The 21054-nt window shown below is 46.3% G+C and overlaps 1 pseudogene; it reads left to right on the forward strand.

Moving 5' to 3' along the window:
• Nucleotides 1-5243: 5243 nt before the first annotated feature.
• On the forward strand, nt 5244-7080 carry LOC149371035 (uncharacterized; annotated as a pseudogene).
• Nucleotides 7081-21054: the final 13974 nt, after the last annotated feature.

A 21054-nucleotide genomic window follows, 5' to 3' on the forward strand; every position in this document is an offset into this window, starting at 1 on the left:
ACAGGCGTTGCCTTCATCGACCAGTTTCAAAAGGAAACTATATGAATGGACTCAGTTTCTTGGTTGCAGATCGCGGAGGTTACGCTGCATCGCCATTCACTGCAAAGCTGTGATTACGAAGCTTTTTTTCGGGAGGGGCCAGGAAAGTTTTGAAGTGCTATTTTGTTAAGAATTAATGTCTTTTGTTGCATGACAAACATCAGCATACCTGAAATGAGGCATGGAAATGATTTTTCTGAGAACAAAAGTTAGATATGGAATCGTCTTCAATGTCCCTTTAGTGTCATCTCTTGGCTTAGAGAAATAAAAAACTTACTTCTGTGTTACCATTTGTCAAAAAGCTGTCTCTCTGTTGCATGTCGCTCATCGTATTTGTTTTTTAAGGCACTCCACAGGAGCTTAAACTTTTTTGTAGTCATCTCACACAGCTTCACATTACTGTCACATAATGGCATAATGGCAATGGCATCACACTTTATGGCAGTTTTCAGTACATTTCAAACTGCTACACGGCTTCATACATTTACATCACGTGTTTATCATAGAACTCGCCCTGATGGCCTGGACTGTCTGGTGGCCACCGAGATAAATATTGTAATTTTTCGTCACTTGTTTAGTGACAGTTGTTAAAAACTTGCTCATGGGCTTGTGCAACCTTTTTACTTCAATGCAGTGAGAATTTCAGCGATGTGTAGTTAGCTTCCATTTTATGTCAGCTTTTTTCGTGATGTTTTTTTTAATCATTTGCTGCTATGAAAGATTCGGAAAGTAACCTTGAAATGGCAATTAAATCTTGCTGTGCATGTTTCCACTCTGAATATATTATTTCCTGCCGCCAGGTCAGGAAGTGCGTGGCGGTCCATCAGCATGACGATATTATGAGAGCATATAAGTATAGGCTGGGCCTTTCGGTTTCTGGTTTTGAAAATGGAGCGGATATTTTCCCATGTTTATTTCAGAACACAGTTTTCGGTGCCTTTTTGGAGGATATTATTTTCTACACATTTATAACTGCTTTTATCTTCTGTGATGTACTGCAGTACTCCTGACTGGCCAGAAGTCACTATGAGTGCATCTTGGCTCTTTCTTCAGCAGATGAAGCTCGCCAGTGATAACACACAAATGGTCATACATATGGCAGAAGCCAACAGCCACAGAAACCAAGGGGCACAGGGGATTTTTAATTTATTTATTTCTTTTGTGGTGTTGATCAATTTAGAATATTACTGAATATGTAATCGCTTAAAGCTAATATAGAAAAGCAGAAGAAAAAACAACCACATGCCGGCGGTGGGATACGAACCCATGACCTCCGAATTACGCGTCCGGTGCTCTACCTCTGAGCTACGGCGACTTTTTTTTTTCTTTATTGCCTTCAAAGGCGTTGGAATACAGTGCATTACAACATATGTGACTATTTACATGGCTACAGCACTCCTCGCTTCCAGCGACCATTCCAACTTCTTCAGTTGGGATAGATTCTGGAAAAGGGATAAAATTTCTTTGTCAAAACCTCGGTCTTTTAACACATCGTAAATTTTCAGGACACTCTCAACAAAATATTGATACACAGATCTAGCTCCAGGATCGCAATGGCGATATGCCATGGCACTACGCCACACTGCATGCAAGCCAAGCAGAAAAATGGTGTCATATGGAGCGGCACCGTCTTCGACAGGCAGAAACCTAATGCCGTGCGGAGTGAGCGGCAAATCTTTCTTTATGGTTCGCTGCAACACGTCCCAAAAGAAGATTGCATTATTACAGTCGACAAAAACATGGTCAATTTTTCCTCCTTCCTACACAGAAGGCAATGGGTGCCCCACGGGACGTATATGTCCCTTTCATGTAACCAGCTTTTAACAGGTAAGGTACCTGTGTGCAGCTGAAAGAAGAAAGTTTTCGCCACAGGCGTTACATTCTTCTTACCCTCTTTAACACATTTTGCCCCGGTGAGGCCCCAAAGGCCGACCGATACAAGGGGGCAGGAAAAAGAATGTGTAATAAATCTTTCTTAAGTTGCCTTTTCTTCACAGTTGCCAAATATTCTCTGGAAAAACGGGTGACAAGGAATCCATAAGATGCGACAACCTCACGGAGGTAACGGGACACGCTGTAGCGACCACCTCCGGCAGAGGAGATTACAAAGTCTGGGAGTGCATTTGGCAACATAAACTGAACAAAACACTGGAGGAAAGGGTTTCTTCTTTCACGGAGAAACATGAAGCGCAGGACCACTTGGCTTAAAAACAGTGAGAGAGGGACAGACCCCCCTCGCGGTGACTCGCCGAAAAAGATTCGTTCGGGAGGTTCTCTCCCAACTGGACTGCCATATAAATGTCGCAAAGATGCGATGGAACTTCTGTATATTCACTCGTGTACAGTACAAAGCCTGCAAGATATACATTATCTTTGCTGCCAGAAAAACATTGCATACCGTGGCACGCGCGAACACTGAAAGGCCGCGCCCACGCCATTTAGATGTCTCTCTCATTTCATCGGCCTTCTTGCTCCAGACCGAATCGCTTTCACGATAGCAATCAAGAGGCACGCCAAGATATGTGCTTGGTGTAGTGGACCAGTGAACATTTTCAAATACATCTGGCGTCATGTCCCATATGCGCCATGCCACAAACCAATGCGCTTATCTGTGTTTAACATGCTCCCACTCTGGGCACAAAAATCCTGTGTTGTTTTCAGTACAGCACTAATGCTTTCTCTGTCCGATGCAAAAAAGGCAACGTCATCCGCGTAAGCAAGCACGTACTCGAACTTCACACGTGTGGAAGCCAAAAACCGCGTATTTCTTCATTCTGCAAAATTTTCTGGCAGAGTGGTTCGAGGAACAGTGAGAACAACAGCGGCGACAATGGACAACCTTGAACCTTGGCGTACAGATTAGCGTACATCTACAGCAAGACCTACTGAACTTGATCTACAGAGGCCTCTGTAGTACATGGAGGAAAAAAAAACTGAGGAGGGAGCGTCCGGCGACAACCTTGAAGCCTAGTCTTAACATGTAAAGATATAACAAAAAAAAGAAAGTGTGTGTCCCCCCCGTCACAACGTTTCTAGATAAAGACAGTTGGGAAACTGCGCCGGCGAGCCAGAGAGCAGAGCGGCCCCACGCGATCGCCGTCTAGGCGGTGGCGCTGCGGTCGCTTTAGGATGAGCGCGTCGTCTGCTACTCCCAGCTCAACGTTTTTAGATAATATTATCAGCATAAACTACGAGGAGGCAAGCGGCACATCATGTTTCTCTAAACCGCGGAAAGAAGGGCTTCCAGTTTTTTCCGATATTTACAGCCAGAAGCTCAACCTCGAGCATCCTGCCCTCACGTACCCCTAACGTTAATCATTCGCGCAGCAAACTGTGACCAAGCGCAGCCAATGGGCGCCGCGGCGGTGAAGAGAAATCGTGGCCTCTGAGATCAAGCGCGATGATGCTCGAGCTGGTCACGGAGGCCATGGGAAAACAAACGCGGTACTCCCACCACCCGAGAGACGGCGCTGGCTACTCTTTGAGATGAAATCGGCGACACAAAGGGGCCGCATACCCGGAGCAAGTTTTCCAACTGTCTTTATCTAGAAACGTTGCCCCGTCATAGAGTTTCTTATAGCATATTCTATAAAGAGCACTGGTGCGCACCGGTGCGCACCGGTGCGAAGTATTGTGTTCGATAAATTGCACCGGTGCGCACCGGACATCTTCGATAAATGGGCGCACCGTCTGGGGCACTTTTTGTTGCCCCAAGGCGCACCGACAAAATCGGCGGTGCGCAAGGGAGCAATCCCAGCAGGCGTTGCAGCAGACAAGCAGACGACAAATGGCGTCCGCACGGGAAAGGCCCGATCTGCTTGCCGCGATCATTTATGATTTCCTTTCAAGCACTTCTGACAGCGAAGATGAAGAAATACTGGCATTGATAAAAGAAAATGAAGGCAATGAACGGCCGAACTTTGTGAACTTTATGGACAAATAAAATTATGGTGCAAAACCTCATTTCAAACTTGTACGTCTAGGCAGTTAAAGCGCGTTAAAGCATTATATGGTGTTGCCGTGTGCAATCTATATAATTTCCCTAACATCATGAAATCTGGGTACACTTGAATTCATATGCTGGATAGTAGATTTCAGTTGTCTTGCGACCACATATTGCGTAGCTCGAACCGCAATACGAGCGTGCCGACCTAGGGCGTATACTGCGATTTTCTTGGACCAAAAGCGACCCACTAGCCATCAGCTCTTTTAAAAGCTCATTTGACATGGTAAGACGGCGCGCCTTGCCGTCCATAGCGATATCAACGGTTACCGCTGACATTTCAGAAGAAAATGTTGCCTCGGGCTGTCGCTGCATGCAAAAGCGCCAAGAAAGCAGACGACGGTATTCGCGATTCCGGGCCAACGCCACCTACGCACGCAAGGCGGCACTCGGAGCGGGCACTGGCGCGATGCAGTTCGTATTCGATGTTGCCCCGGCTTGGAGCTCCACTGCCGCGGGTCCTTGAGCACCGCAGTGGTTTTGGGGCAATTCTGGTGCGAGTTTATCGAAGATGCTATTAACTCTATGCCCCCCGTGATCGCACGCACTAAAACATACCGGAATCAAAACATAAAGGACGGAGAAAACGACTTCAAAACACTCGGCTTGCGAACGCTGGCCGCGTGACGTCATGCTCCCTCCTTAGTTTTTTTTCCTCCATGATAAGGCGCGACAGTTCACCATTTATGACAAGATTTGTAGTGCACATGGAGGAAGGAAAAAAAAGAGAAGAGGCCGCCACGTGACATTTTGTGAAGCCGGAAGCAAGCTCGGCGCCATCTTACTCCGGCAGGCTTCTGTTTACATTTCGCCGCCGCGCCGATTGCGCGCGCGTTTCAAAGCCAACGAAGGAGCGTGCTACCGCATGGGCGCAGGCCCCCGCGCGAGTGGCGCTTGCCGGTTTAGGGTGCCCTATGCTGGTGTTCGTCAGCGGAAAAGTTAATAAAGCGGAAATACCCGTGTCAGACAGGTGGCTACTTCCAGTTACTGCTTCGTACTGCGTCGTATTCGTGCTGTCTCCAACTGCTCGGCCCTGGTCACAATTAGTTGCAGTCGGGAAAAATGCGAATCCTCTTACTGTCCTTTTACTGTTTGGACGCATTTCGGTGGAAGAAAAATTCATCCGGAGCCCTCAGTCCATACCATACCATACTTTTACTATTTGATGCAACCCTTATCAGGAAGCAGAGTTCACTACTAAATGTACTTTTCCCATCAGGCTGCCATGGACCTAGATGTTGATACCTCGGAAACCCTGTCTGTCCCTGGCTCCCCTGATCTTGCCAGTGTTCATGGAGATTTAGCGCTGGCAGAGGTAAGATTCTGTTTGCCAGGCATGCGCGCATTTCACCTTTTGTTTTATGTAGCCTGTATGTAAAAGCAGTGTGTTCACAGCTAGATGTGTTTGTGCTATCAGGCCCCTATGGACTTCCATTCTGATCGGAGCTCAGTCCAAGCTGTCCTGTCTGTCCCTGACCCCACTGATCTTGGCCATGCTCTTGAATATTCAGAACCATATCAGAGCTAGGTAAGAAGTCACTTTTCTGTTCCTTTCACTGACTACTGACATGGCCTAGATGTGGAAGCAGATTCAAACATATATGTGTTCACAACACCAGGCCCCTATGGACATCACTCTGCACAGCTCAGCCCAGCTCATCTTGTCTGTCCCTGGCCCCTCAGGCCTAGTTGGCACTTTTCAGGGTGAATCCTTCCTTGCACAGGTAAGCAGATGATTTTTGTCTCTGTTTTCTATCACTTTTCTTCTGTATTTAAATTGGATACAGCTAAGTTGCTATCCTGATGCAACAGGAGAGTTCACCGTGAAAGTTTCTTTAGCTTGAATAAACTTAGTCTATTAAGCCACACACAGCTCGTTCTTTTGGATCGTCTAAGCTTATACACGCAAAGAAAAAAGGTGCAATGGTTTTAAATGATTTAGCACCTAGCCCAACATTAGTTCAGTCACTAATGCTATGGAATCAAACAGTTGTCCATTTTGTGTGGGCTAGGTTGACTTCATTTTTTTTTTAATTTTGTGATTTGAATTTTAAAGAAATTATTTTTAACTGAACCACAGTGAATCCCCACTGAAGTTGTGAGTGAAACACGCTTGAATGAGAGGCACTGTTAACATGTATTTCTTAGCTGTTCCTCTCCTGAGCCTTAGGCGAGCCTACATGTACAGTGAAGTATATTCGATTTACCACAACATTCTGCTCAAGTTTTGTAGGTGTTTTCTTGTTGGCATAGAGATATCAATCTCTGAATATAGCTTTCACCAGCCTTTTATTACCAGACTGTTCATGCAGTCAGAAATTTCATTTGTTTAAATACTGCCAGGGTCTTTGCAGCTTTGGACCTTGGACAACCGCTCACCAAATGGCATGAATCAGATATTAATATATACTAAATGAGGTGATATAATGCTAAAACTGCATACAAATTCCATGATGACCAAGATTATTTGCATAGCGCTTAGCCCCTGAGAACTGTGAGCAACTGTATGCACAGGAACAGCCGCCTACGTCGTCCGTGCCAGCTTCGGTGGCAACACCAAAACGAAGCAAGCAAGCTACGGTAAGCAAATGCTACAAATGCACTACGTATGCAAGTTCCCATGTCGGTGTTAGTGATTGTTGGAAATGCTGTCATTAAACAACACTAGGCAATATAGCACCTTATAAAGCGCATAATTATAGGAAATTTGATTCTGGCAGAAATAATTGTTTAACAGTATATATTAATATCCATGCATTATGCAATGCATTAATTTATATTTCAAGCTGACCAGCTAGTCATAATTTACTCAAGACAGGATCTGGCACCCTAAGATAAAATAGTTTTCATAGAATTTGTGTATTCACATAGCCCCATAAAGATGTTGGCAAGGTCAAAATGATATCTACGGACTGTCAATAAGAATCCAATAATTGTTTTTGGTTCTACATTATAGGTTGACACCCCAGAGAAGGCATTCTTGCGAGCTCGTGCAGCAAGACTTGCTGCTCAGCAACAGAAGTCAAGAAGGGAGATAAAAAGGCTTCAGCAGTCAAGGAGGCGCCTTAAAAAACAGAATGCAGAATTGAAAGGCGTCCTGAAAGCGTTAACAACACAAAATATTTTGCTAAAAGAGCAGGCAGCGGTGTTAGATAGCCTTGGCGCAGCAAACCAACAGCTCCTTCAGCGACAGCTTGCCAAGCACACAGGACAGCGTGCCCCAAAAATTACCCACCTGAGCTGAGAGCTTTTGCTCTCACTCTTCATTTTTATTCCCCTCAAGCTTATGCTTATGTAAGAAAAGTGTTCGATACATGCTTACCGCATCCAAGAACATTAAGGAAGTGGTTTGAAAGCATAGACGGACGGGCAGGCTTTTCAAAAGAGGCGCTCAATGCACTGAGAATGAAGTGCTTGGAAGCTAGCAACCGGGGCCACCAAACTGTATGTAGCCTTGTTGTCGATGAAATGTCAATACGACAACAAGTGCAGTGGAGCAGGGGCCATTTTGAAGGCTTTGATGATATCGGTGCAGGGGCTGATGGTGATTGTTTACCACAAGCAAAGGCTGCCTTTGTAATAATGGCAGTCTGCATCAATGGTCACTGGAAGATACCACTCGGGTACTTTCTTGTTGATGGGCTAGTAGGTGAACAACGGGCAAATTTAGTTACACAAGGCTTGCTCTGTGCACACGATACTGGGGCTTTGATTGTCTCTCTAACTTGTGACGGTGCACCTGCAAACATAGCTATGCTTCAAGAGCTAGGCTGTGATTTTACAGACATCACTTGCCTGAGAACAACATTCCCACATCCTGCCAACCGAGAACCAGTGGCAGCTTTCCTAGATCCGTGTCACATGCTCAAGCTGGTAAGGAATGCTTTTGCACACATGAAATACTTTATTGATCACAACAATAAAGTTGTAGCATGGGACTATATTGAAAAGCTGCACACATTGCAAGAAAACGAAGGCGTACACCTGGCAAACAAACTAAGAAAGGCGCACATTGAGTGGCGTAGGCAACCAATGAAGGTTCGTCCGGCAGCACAAGTGATGAGCCAGTCAGTAGCGACAGCACTTGCCGAGTGCAGAGCATTGCATTTACAGGGATTTACAAACTGCGAGCAAACAGAAGAGTTTCTAACTCTTGTCAACGATATATTTGATGCCCTAAATTCCCGAAGCATGTACCAGAAGGATTGGAAAAAACCAATCAATGAAAAAAATGCAACAGAAATAGAAAACATGTTTGAAGTTGCGACTCGGTACCTCTCTTCTTTGAGAGAGCCTGTAAACAGGCGTAAAATTATTGAAACTAGCCGTAAGACAGGTTTTCTGGGCTTTATCATATGTATGAAAAGTCTGGTTGCCCTGTATAACTTGCTAGTTTTGCAAAAAAAAATACTGAAGTACATTCCAGCATATAAGATCTGCCAGGACCATCTTGAACTTTTTTTTGGCCTTATCAGAGCACATGGTGGCCATAATGATAACCCCACAGCACAGCAATTTCAAGCAGCATTTAAAAGAATACTAGTGCAAAATGAACTTTGAGATGTTGCCTCTGGGATTTGTCAAGTTTTAGATAATATTACTATCTTATTGTGCAGTGCCACTGCCAGACATTCGTCAGCCGAGGTATTGAATTCCTCCACAGCAAGGAGCCGGCTTACAGAGAGTGACAAAAGTGAACAGCACCGCATAGCTGCTGAGCATGATTATATAGCATCCGCAGAAAACATCAGCGATTTTGGGAGTCGAGTAGTAGCATATATTGCTGGCTGTGTCGCACGCAAGCTAAGCTTAGAGCTGATGTGTGAGCAGTGCACTGCAGCTCTGTTTGCTCCTCACACAGATCCAGCTGCATCGTTCATACGCAGGAAAAGTAAAGGAGGGCTCTGCTACCCATCAGACAGTGTGGTAAAAATCTGCCAGCAATCTGAATTCCTTGTTCGACGGGCAGTGCATATGAAAAAAATGGCTTCAAAAACTCTTTTACACGACCTGCTACATCAGTTACTGGAATCTTTGCAAACGACAGAAGTTTTCAAAGTACTGCAGGCACATATGTTTGAAAATGATCCTCTGGAGAACCACTACATTCATTTGATCAGAAGTGTAGTAGATTAATATACGCCTTTTTCATGTTGGCAAGCAAGTTACACAAACTTTCCAAGGCAGCCAAGTGCGGCAGATGTTTAAGAAGCTCACGCAGTTTAAGGGACAATTATGAATTCCTACTTGCTCGGCTAGTGTTCAATTAAACATTTATTTCAGCAAACGGGCCTCTATCACATTTATATTCCCAACTTCCTGAAAAAGCATATCAACAAGAATGTCAGACATATTAACTCAAACTTGAGACACACATGTAAACAGCACCATTCAAGCAGTATCAGCAAACATATGAAGAAAAATGACGAGGGAGTGCAAAAACAAACAATCCAAACCATGTGTGTTTTAAGTATCAGAATCAGATACTTAAACAACACATTTTTATGTGTGGTTTAAGTATCTGATTCTGATTTTATTTTATCAGTGAAGTTTTGTGTATATCTGTCTTGTATAGCTACAGTGTTGCTCATTTTTGGCATTTCATTCTTCGTGCTCACGATATATGTGCGGTATTTTTCTTGAGTTAGAATACTCTAACAGGTGACATTTTCACATGTGCACGTGCGTGCGTATATGAATTTTTTTTTCTGATTAATCTGCCCCAGCTACAGTTGTACATCGGCATCATCGGCAAGCCCCAGTTGTAGTGGCCAGGGGCGTAGCCAGGGGGGTGTTTCGGTGTTAGAACAACCCCCAAAATTTTGTGAGGTCTACATCCCCCCCCCCCCCCCCCCCCCCCCCAGTCACTCTTCTTCACCATCGCATGGCGTATGGCACTCCTTTTAATTCTAGGCACAGTTCACTCCATTAAACAGACCTTTTCACGTTGACCTACTTTTTCATCCTTTGCATTGTGCTCAAATGATCCTAAAATATCACGAAAATAAAAGGCGCTTTTTTTTTTTAAGGGCCTCTGCAACAGGGCACAGGTTTGCATGCACGGGGTAGAAGTTTTCACAAATGCCATTTGTTCGCAGCAGAAGCTTTTGTGTTGTTGTATATGATGTGAAAATATTGTAAATAGCCGCGTTCTTTGTACGATTTTTTGTGAGAAAATAAATGTTTTTTACGAATGAAGTTCTCGGGATCCTGTGTGCATTCGTATCTTTATATAGATATTACAGTGAACAAACTAACCCTTCGCTTTTAATAAAGGAGAAAAATATCCAAGGTATTGTTTAAGTGCAGGGTCTCTTTTTACCGGCGGCGTATAAATCTCCCCTAAATATATTTCTGCCTACGCCACTGGTAGTGGCTGTATTGTGAAAAGAATAAAAATTTACTCATCTGCTTCGGCGCACCTGTCTACCTTGAGTTTAGAATAACGTTAGAATACGTTAAGTCGGGATCGAATTAATCACAGGTATAACCAAGACGCCGGTAGAAACTACAGTGAGTGCATAAACGTACGCACCAATAATCGCATACAAAATTGACGGTAAATTTTACATTCGACCGAATGAGCCCCTGCATTCTTTACTCAGTATTGCATGCAATAGTCACCGCTAGCTCAGGTTTTTGAGTCATTTCAGTATAAATATTTTATCAAATTTTATAAGAGCTTTGGGGACGTTCTAAAATTAAGATTTCACATACCGATCGCCTGAAAGCACTTAAATTTCCTTTTTTTTTAATGATGTGTGTCTTGGATCTCACAGTGTATTCCATGAAGCTTCCAAACAAACTATCCCACTATAATGCAGTATAAAGTACTGCCTTTAAATTTAAGCTTCCTGAAATGTTTCAGTATATGGCTACCCTGGAAGCCTTACATGTCCAGCTTGCTGGCACGAGGCTTATATTTGAATGGTACTCTGCAACACTTTCTATTTGAGAGTATAATGGTTTTTTAGTGGGCAGCTGTCAAATGTGCTCATGAGGTTGTAAAAAAAAAATCCTAGAACGAGTTTAGAGGTTCATGCATGAGATCACTGAGCAAGGCTATTGATGTGGGGTTGTCTGCATGCTATGCTCGCATAAAAGTGTCCCACTTACTGGCCACACCTTAGTCGCGCTCTCTGGTGGATAGCCCAAACCTCTCAGTTTTATGCTGAATGAGTGTGCACTTGTCTGCTTTTGATTCAGCAGTGAACAATGCTGCCATGCATGACCACACCCCACCTTAGAGTTAAACCTGCCTTTTATTGCAGCTCTTGTCCCTGAATCTGCCTCCATTGTGTATGTTTTGGAAGCTGGCAGTGTCAACAGTGCCTTCTGTTGCAGCAGTGAGGATTAGAAAAATTCTGCAGTATTTTTTTGTTGGTGTTGAATACCATACTTATCTTCATTGCATGTTTTCGAGCGGCTGGCCATGCAAGGAATGCTTTCTCATACAGCAGTGAGGAAGGGCAAATATACTAATAAGTTTGAGTTCTTGACCCTGAACACAAAATGTAGTATCATAACGTGTTGTAATGGTGGCCGTGCCAACAATGACTTTTGATTCACAACTCCAAAAGCCATTCATAGAGGCCACAGAAACGGAGAGGGCCAAAGTGCATATAGTAGACGGCAAAGTGAGGCTCTCGCTCGCGCGCTCGACCACTGAGGGACCGCCGCAGTTTTTTATGCGAAGCATACTAAAATAGCCCAACCCAGCTCCTCGAGCGCGGCGGTGTCGTTACCATTGACCTTTCGTGACCTCCATGTCATACCACGTTATGCGTGACGTCACAACAGATGAAAAACGGGGGCCCAACTCGAGGCGTCGTGACCAAGGATGACCACGTGGTGCGTGACGTCACAGCAGATGAGCAACGGGGGCCCAGCTCGCGCCGTCGCGCGAGGAGTCGCGACCAAGGAGGACCACGTGATGCGTGACGTAACGACATAGCAGGAACGGGGCCCCAGCTCGCGCCGTCGCGCGAGGCGTCGCGACCAATGTGTTTCCTGCTTCTGCCGCTAGGTGCGCTGTAGTGAACACGTGATGCTGGAGCGGCGGTATACAAGGGGGTGCGCCTGCCTCTGCTAGGCGTACACGGGATAGAGATGCCTCCTGGAGACAGGGCTGCTCGTTGGAATGAGAAGCAAAAGTTGCGGCGTGCTACAGAGACTGATGAAGAGCGTGAAGAACGTCTAGCCAAGCGGCGTGCTCGATATGCATCTCGGCGACAATATGCTTCGCATCTGACTAGGCTTAACCTAAGCTAAGCCTCAGCCATTTTTCGTCTCTGCTCCGGTGTTCGATTTCGCGTTGCACGCTGCAATATGAACGAATACACTTGAGCCCGGCACGTCCCAGAGTCAAATAGCTAGCTAGTCGCTTCAAACGTTACACGCTTCAAACGAGCATGTAACAAAGTTTCTGCACACTAAGAGCAAAGCGAGCGCAGCTGCTTCCTTTACAATATCGCTCTCCGCCCATGTCATGGCCTCCGCCGCTCAAACAAGCGCAATCGTCGAAAAACGAAAATGACAGTTATACCGACGTCAGTGACAATCGCTGGAGCGTTGCAAGAATCGCATAGGTAGCAACGAGGTATCACTGCCGATGTAAACGGGAGCGCGGATGGCACACACACACTGCACGTACAGGACGCGAAATGTCCGCACAATACGCCGACGACCGCTCTAGCACACGCCGTATTGAATCACTGGTGAACGAACGGCGCGAATGCAGCGGCGGTCTCCCGACGGCTCCGAGCAGTGACGCAGTAGACGAAATGCCCGTGCGATCGTGGTCGCCGAGCACGTTGAATGCACGCAACATCGAGAGTTTGGCAGCGAATTTCACCTGAGATATGAGTGAACGGCGCCAACGTCAGCCTATGAGCACGATCAAAAACAAACTCGAGCAGTTGAGGAAAGCACGCCTACGCCGCACCGCAAATGCTACGCCGCGGCCGTCTGCTATCGCCCTGTTTGTAAACAGCAACTACGACGCCGTTGCTACGCTGCCGGAGTAAAAAACTATGGCCCTTCTAGCCACCATAGAAAAAACCACGTGATTGCTGTGTGGAAAGGGCCTCTCCTCTTTCTTTCCTTCCTCCATGGTAGTGCAGTTTCTGTACGCCATTTTTACACCATAGCGTATAACTTTACCAACACCAACATAGTCCAACAAATCAAACAGGATGTCATGTGGCACCCTGTCAAATGCCTTAGCGAGATCGATCTACAGCATGGCTACCTGCAGGGATTCGCTATCACAAAGTTCTAAAACACGGCTGTCAAATCATCTTCTTTCGGGGGTATTTATGTTTACAAATAACCTAACCTTGAGAGTGTTCATCAGCGCCACCCACGTTCATAAGCGGCGAACGTAGACGTCCTGAGTTACCGCAGGTGTGACGTGGAACGTCATCGAACGGAGAGGGTGGAAGCTGCGTGAGAAACCTCTTATGCTTCCTATGGCATCAAGGCTTCCAGAACCGAGGCCCTCGCTAAGCAATTAAGCAAACAAGGGAAGGGGAATGAGGGGCTCGTTATAAATATGACAGAAGCCAACAGCCACAGAAACCAAGGGGCACAGGGGATTTTTAATTAATTTATTTATTTTGTGGTGTTTATTTATTTATTTTGTGGCCGTAGCTCAGAGGGAGAGCACCGGACGCGTAATTCGGAGGTCGTGGGTTCGTATACCACCGGCGGCATGTCGTTGTTTTTTCTGCTTTTCTAATCAATTAGCTTTAAGCGATTACATATTCAGTAATATTCTATATTGATCAGCACCACAAAATAAATAAATAAATTAAAAATCCCCTGTGCCCCTTGGTTTCTTTGGCTGTTGGCGTTTGTCATATCTATAACGAGCCCCTCATCCCCTTCCCTTGTTTGCTTAATTGCTTAGCGAGGGCCTCGGTTCTGGCAGCCTTGATGCCATAGGAAGCATAAGAGGGTTCTCACGCAGCTTCCACCCTCTCCATTCGATGACGTTCTACGTCACATCTGCGGTAACTCAGGACGTTCTACGTTCGCCGCTTATGAACGTGGGTGGCGCTGATGAACACTCTCAAGGTTAGGTTATTTGAAAACATAAATACCCCCGAAAGCAGATGATTTGACAGCCGTCGCCGTAGCTCAGAGGTAGAGCACCGGACGCGTAATTCGGAGGTCATGGGTTCGTATCCCACCGCCGGCATGTGGTTGTTTTTTCTTCTGCTTTTCTAACCAATTAGCTTTAAGCGATTACATATTCAGTAATATTCTAAATTGATGAACACCACAAAATAAATAAATTAATTAAAAATCCCCTGTGCCCCTTGGTTTCTGTGGCTGTTGGCTTCTGTCATATTTATAACGAGCCCCTCATTCCCCTTCCCTTGTTTGCTTAAATGGTCATACAGTTATAGATAAAAACTTACGGGATGAAGATTTGCAGAAAATAAATTATTTCTGCATTGCCTCACTAACCAGTCAGCTGACATTCCTTCAAGTACACGCATGTCCCCTCATATTTCGATGCTTTGTATTGACCTCGTTTGGCAGCCCACTCAGGCAGTTTTTTGTTTCTTGAACCCGGCCGCGGCTCTTAAACTTTTGTCCGTGACTATACATACATCTGTGCTAGTTCCTAGAAAGAGATGTCGCCATTAAAAAAGCAGTGGAAGGTAGATGAGCCAGCTCTCTGTGCTGGGCATGTCAAACAAAACCAAGTTTTCGAATAAAACCAAGTTTCAAAAATTGACTTTGCCTGCTTCTATTGTTTTTTCTTGCGGATCAAACCGAAAAGGCCAACCCGTCGTCTTTGGAAGTGTGCATGGGATGAGCAGCCGATATGTCGCGTGGCGACTCTCCGACAGGCAGGAAGACAGCGAAAGGCGTGGCATATGCAACATGTCACTGACAACGAAATTAGTGGCATATAAAACTTTAGTTCATCCTGTCATAAAGTATATGGATCAGTTGTCTGGGACCCGTCCACAAAAGGCAACATAAATGAGCTAAAGTCCATCCAAAAGAAAGTGGCAAGATTTATATACCATTCTTGTGGAAGGCAGGATTAGAGTGTTTAGAGAAGTGGCCCCAACGTGATTGATTAAAATACATGTACTTGCTGTATACCACGATAAACTCGGTATGAGCAAACTCGAGTACATCGAGCCAGTGCGCAGGCGAACCACCCAATCACACCACAATAAAAAAAAAATTAAAAGATTATTCCTGTCACACAAAGACATTCGCAAATACATTCTTTCTGAAGATGATACGGGAGTAGAATCAGCTGCCAGCCAGTGCTGTGGAACATTCGTTGAAAACCTTCAGTTGTATATTTACACACTCTGAACTCAGCCACGCCAAACTACACTATTTTATTATACTATTTTGTCAATCTGTGCGTGCATTTTCGCATTTGTTTCTGATGATTTGTAGAGGTAGTCTTGTAGTGTCTTGGTTCGTTTTTCGCATGTATTACTTGTGTCTGTACTTCATACCTCCCACTCCTGCTTACATCCTCACCTTGCGGCTAGCAGTATTGTATAAATAAAAAAATTGGCAGTGGTTTAGCTCTGGTTAAACCGGGTAAATTGCATTAGCAATGGCTGCATGACTACGCTTGTGTGTTCGCTTGTGGAGTATAGGTGGCATAGCTAGATAGTTCTTCTGGCGATTCTTCGGCGCGTTGCCATCGCCTGGTAGCACTGCGACGTTCCTGAGCAGTCAGGTGTTGAGATTCATCGGTGACTGATGACGTGGAACCACTCTGCGAAGTAGAACGTTGTCGCCGAGCTGCATCCTTAGCACGACGCTTTGCAAGACGTTCTTCACGCTGTTCTGGCGTCTCTTGTGCACGTTGTCGCTTCCTCTCTTCTTCCTGTCGCTGCCACTTCTCCTTAGAGGACTGCATAGCAAAGCATTCACGCCAAGGCAAGCGCGCATTTATATGCGCGGCGTGGCGCGGTAGCGGCGCCGCTGCCGCGCGGCGCGCCACCTGCTCGGTGCAGAGGCTGTTCAAGGTCATCCGTCCCTACCGACCGGGGCTACGCGACGAGGCGAAACCTGCAGTAGTATTACTAACGCAATAAAAAATAAATAGGAAGGAAACAGTGGCTCTGTGGCTTTAGCGTTTGGCTGCTATTTCCAAAGTAGCGGGATGTAATCCTGGCCGTGGCGGCTGCATTTCACTGCAGGCGAAATTAAAAAAATGTCCGAATGCTGCAATGGTAAAGCAAACTAAAGAACATGCGTTAAACACTACATCTCATATGCCACGTTTATGGACACACTTGATCACGCAAATGAACTAAACTTTGCGGCGGCGATAATCAATTACGGTCGTCGACGATCACTTCTGCCTCTGTCAACCACGGCCGGGTCGCGCTTAGTTTAAAGGTGACGCAAACTTTCAAGATGCCAAGAACAGGTGACAATAGCACTTGTCACGCAATGAACCTTCCTATCAAGATCTCTGCCCAACCCTGTATGCGAGGACAACATTGTCACTGGTTTGGCTTGCTCTGGCTAATCAGGCGATTCATCTGCTCGTGGCACTCGTGCATGGCTGGTGCACTCATACAGTATAGTTTTGATACTGTACACATGGAACGCTTTATGTTAGTGACTCCTTAAGACACTATGCTTTCCGAAGCAGACACTGATGACATGTACATGTTCTTTGCTACTCGACCTTGCCTCTGACACTGTACAATCTAGGAGAGCCCAACAGTTTAAGGGGCTATAGGTATATAATGTTACGGTATGCCTAGAATATTAGAGGATGCCGTTTCACAAACAAATTCCAACAAGAATGTTTTTAATGTGTTTTGTGGAAGCTGAGTTATCTGTAGTTAAAATCTGAATTTCCGAGTTGCCGCCGCGGTGGCTCAGTGGCTATGGTGCTCGGCTGCTGTCCCGAAAGACGCGGGTTCGATCCCGGCCGCGACGGTTGAATTTCTTTGGAGGAGAAATTCGAGGCCCGTGTACTGTGCGATGTCCGTGCACGTTAAAGAACCCCAGGTGGTCGAAATTTCCGGAGCCCTCCACTACGGCGTCTCTCATAGCCTCAGTCGCTTTGGGACGTTAAACCCCATAAACCAAACCAACCAATTTCCGAGTTTTCGTGCCTTTCTCTCTCTCGTCACTTTTGCAAACTGAAATGTTGGCGCTCCTACGCCGGCCCACCCACTTGGTCCTTCCGCCGGCTGCCGAAGCGCGCAGTTCTCTAGGGGGGTGGAGCTTCCGGCCGCCTCCATTGTAGCTGCGTGACGTCAGAAAGAGTTTGCACATTGAACCAATGATAGCCCTCCGCTGCTGACGTAACGAGCGCTGCATGACGCTTTGCGCGCGAATTTGGGCGAAAGCCCGGCACTGCTGCTCGCTCCGAGGCGTAGAAGTGCGAATTTTTAAAAATGTATTGTAAATTATCGGCTCGCTTTTGAGGTCTTGTGCGCGGTATGAATGCTGGGCGGCATAAGTTTCCACAGACATGCTGAGAGGCAGCAAACATATTTTAGGTGCTCGACATTAAAGGAGATTTTGAAAATGTCTCACGCGAAGATATATCCTCCGCGAATTGAAGATCCTGGGATGTGGACAGAAGATCTTCAACTAGCTTTAATTATAATAACTACACTAAAAGTTACATTAAAGCATAGGAACAGCCTTCTGCCCCGTGTTTTACTGAGGCCAAAAATCCCGCCAAAACTTCAATCAGCTGAGAGGGCAGAGATAGGACCCGTCTTTTAACCCTTTCAGCCCTGAATTTTTTTTTACCACATCGGGAATTTTTCTAAAGTGTCATTTTGCTTCAATGCCACCTAGGGAACACACTAAGGCAAAAAATTTCTCTAGGACTCCCTTGGTTTTAAAGATGGCGCCGTGTCCTATACTTAGTGTTCCCGGAGACTGTGATGGGGTCCGATTGATGAGATTGGGCGAGGGACTGATAAAGCGAGCCTGTTACACTCTACTTAAGCCGCCATGTTTTATTCTTTCATAGTGGCCAACAGAGTAGTAACATTCGGCTAGATGCCGATTACAAACACTACACTATATATAGGACACCAGGGCTTAGTGGTTGCGAAAACAAAAAAAAGCAAAGTTTGGCGTTACTATTTATTTTCAAGTTTTCACAAAAATTGAAATATTGAAAACAAACATGCTGCTTGCCTTGAGGTGTAATTAATGCTGGACATTGATTAAAGGGGTGGAGACACCAAATTTGTCGTTCGCGCGTTCTTAGTCTCAAACGCTTCCTATGGCTCCAGGAAGCATGATACACACTCAAATATTCATATATTCACAGTGAATAATGTATTATCGCAATTTTAGGTGAACGATTTTCGGTTTCGGTTTCGGAACGCCGAGTCGTACAGTGACGTCACAGAGGGGGAAGGTCAACTACTCATGGAGGTAAAAAAACTGCAACTACTTCGCCTGGTCACGTGGGCGCACAAAAGTTGTGACGCACCTACTGCTGCATCGTCTGCTTTCTCACACACGGGCTGACCAGCGAATGAAAAAAACACCGGCATGACTAGCAGCTCAGATTCTGAGGGATCTGATTCCAATTAGTGAGGACATCGACTTTTTTTTTATCACACGCTAATATCGCCTTCGCGGGTTCGCGTGAGGATGCGAAACACTTTGCAAAATGCCAGTAAGCATCGCTGCGCCGCTCTACCCAAGCTGCGCCCACAACCGGTGTCACGTCACTTCGCCGCCGTGCAGCAGTACCTGAGCGCTGCTTCGGATGGTGTACAAATATCACAAGAAAAGACAAGATCGCCTTGTTATTAGAACTGCCAACTATACTCGAGCAGCGACAAAGTATGCCTGCTTATGTTGGGAGCTTTCGGCAACGGCATCGCTCGCGGGCGCTCAGGGCGACGAGCTCTGCTGCTGCCTGGCTGCCGTGGTCGTCGCTAGGCCTATAGCCTGTTTCGCAAGCGGCCGGCGCTTCGGAAGTCGCCTGCGCTATAATAAAAGGCATACTTTTCACAAATAGCTTTAGTGTCAACAGCATCATCTCACAATAAAATAATAGTATGGTCAATCTCCTCGACGCCTTCGGCAGCGGAGCTAGCGGGCACCAGGCGAGCCGGACCCGAACGTCGGGCCAGCGGCAGCTGCGAGGCGGTTGTGGCGAGACATTTGCTCATATCACAGTTGTTACCTCTACCAGCAGCTCAGTATTAGTCAGCGATCCTCAAAAATGACAATTTTTTCACATTTCTTGTCCCATGGTTTATTATTTACGTCAAGAACACTCTTCAGCTCGCTTTTATGACGTCGGCAGACGGTATCCAGGCTGGCCGACCGGCCGGCAGGCTCGGCGTACTTCACGTCCGCACAAGAAAATACAAAACAGCCATGCTACCAGAAAGGATATGCTTCCTAGATTCGAGATACGACAGCATGACTGTGCTAAAAGTGGATCTTTCGGCAACGACACTGCCTGCGGCAACGCCGGGCGACGACTTGCGCGCTGGTCCCAGACTGCCCTAGTCGTCGCTAGGCCTAGCTGGTTTAACATTGACTTCGCAGCTGAGGGCGCTTCGGGACTGGCCAGCGCTCAGAAACGTGCTCCGCTCGGCACCCCTTTACTCTGAACTCGTCCCATAATAAAAGATATGTTCGCTTTCCACGACGTCTTGAGTAACGGAACTAGCAGACGGCAGGCGAACCGCACCAGGTAGCAGCAGCACAAAACCGGCTATGGGATGAAATTTGCTTGCATCGCAGTCATCACTTCTACCAGGAACTCGGTATTTGCCAACGATCGTCAGAAACGATGCATTTTTGATATTCATATATCCCAGGGTTTGCTATGAACGTGAACAAACAATACTATCGCGTTCTTCAGATGACGACGGTCGGCACGAAGACTGGCGCAGGCCGCCCGGCTCCAAGGAGTGCGCCCTATGTCATCATGACGCTGCCGCTCTCCGCGCTCGCATTGGCTGCAGCTTCCCGTCGTTGCGTTTGCCGCGAGCGGCCCGCCGTTGACATCTAGCAGGCCGGACGCAGGCGGCGAGCTGCAATCGGACGGTGCGACGCTGCTCGCAACGGCGCGCCGAAAACCGAGCGAGGGGCGGTTAGCAGCAAATGCGGCTCGCTGATGCGTCGACTGCGCTCACGCGGCTGTGCCCCGCTCATCGTACGTCACTGTATTTTGGTATGACGTCACTAAAACTTTAATTTCTCTTCCCACCTTGTGACGTCAGCGTTGATGGCGCTAGCGATGGGTCTAGATCGTGAGAGTGAGCATTTAGGTAATCTTTGGAACCGAATTAAAATATTTTTTAAGCGTTTGTTGTGTCCAACACCTGGCTGTGTGTGTCCTTGCATACATAGGAATCCCATAGGAGGCTTTTTATAGTTTCAAAATTTGGTGTCTCCACCCCTTTAATGCGTGTGAAAAGTTTTGAAACAGTTCTTTGTGGTTGATATGCACAGGTGGACGTTGCCCTTTTCACACTTGGTTTTTGGCTTTCCTTTGCATCCTTGCAAATTTCATCACTGTTAGTCGTCGGTCGTGAGCGGCCAGTGCCCAACTTGATCGTATCTTGCGCCGTGCACTGGTCGCTGGGCTGTGCAATTTTGCCTTTTGAGTGGCTGAAGGGGAGAAAGAGGATGGTCTTCCAAGTTTCCGTGGCAGATCAGCAGAATGAGCTTTTGCTAGACTTTCCACGACACTTAGAGTAAATTCGAGCAAATCTATCTACTCTTTTCTTAGTCCTTGAATTTCAGCGTCACGCCTGTACTCGAGCCATGAGTTAGTCACGGAGAGGTTGATAAAATGTGTGATAACTTGCAGTGTCCACTCTCGGCTGCGAATGAACGTTCGGTTAAGAAAGTCTGTCTTGTCAACTCTGCACTAAGAAAGAAAAAAAATTAGGCATTACCAAAAAAATGTTCTGAGCTTGCATGCAACACGCGCCGGTGGTTTATAACCACTGAAGCCTGGTGTCCTATATATTAGTAAAGCTTTTTGACGGGCTAGTTGGTAC

Source organism: Amblyomma mixtum, chromosome 1 (genome assembly GCF_055824585.1).
Source record: "Amblyomma mixtum isolate Tamu chromosome 1, ASM5582458v1, whole genome shotgun sequence".
Taxonomy (NCBI): Eukaryota; Metazoa; Arthropoda; class Arachnida; order Ixodida; family Ixodidae; genus Amblyomma; species Amblyomma mixtum.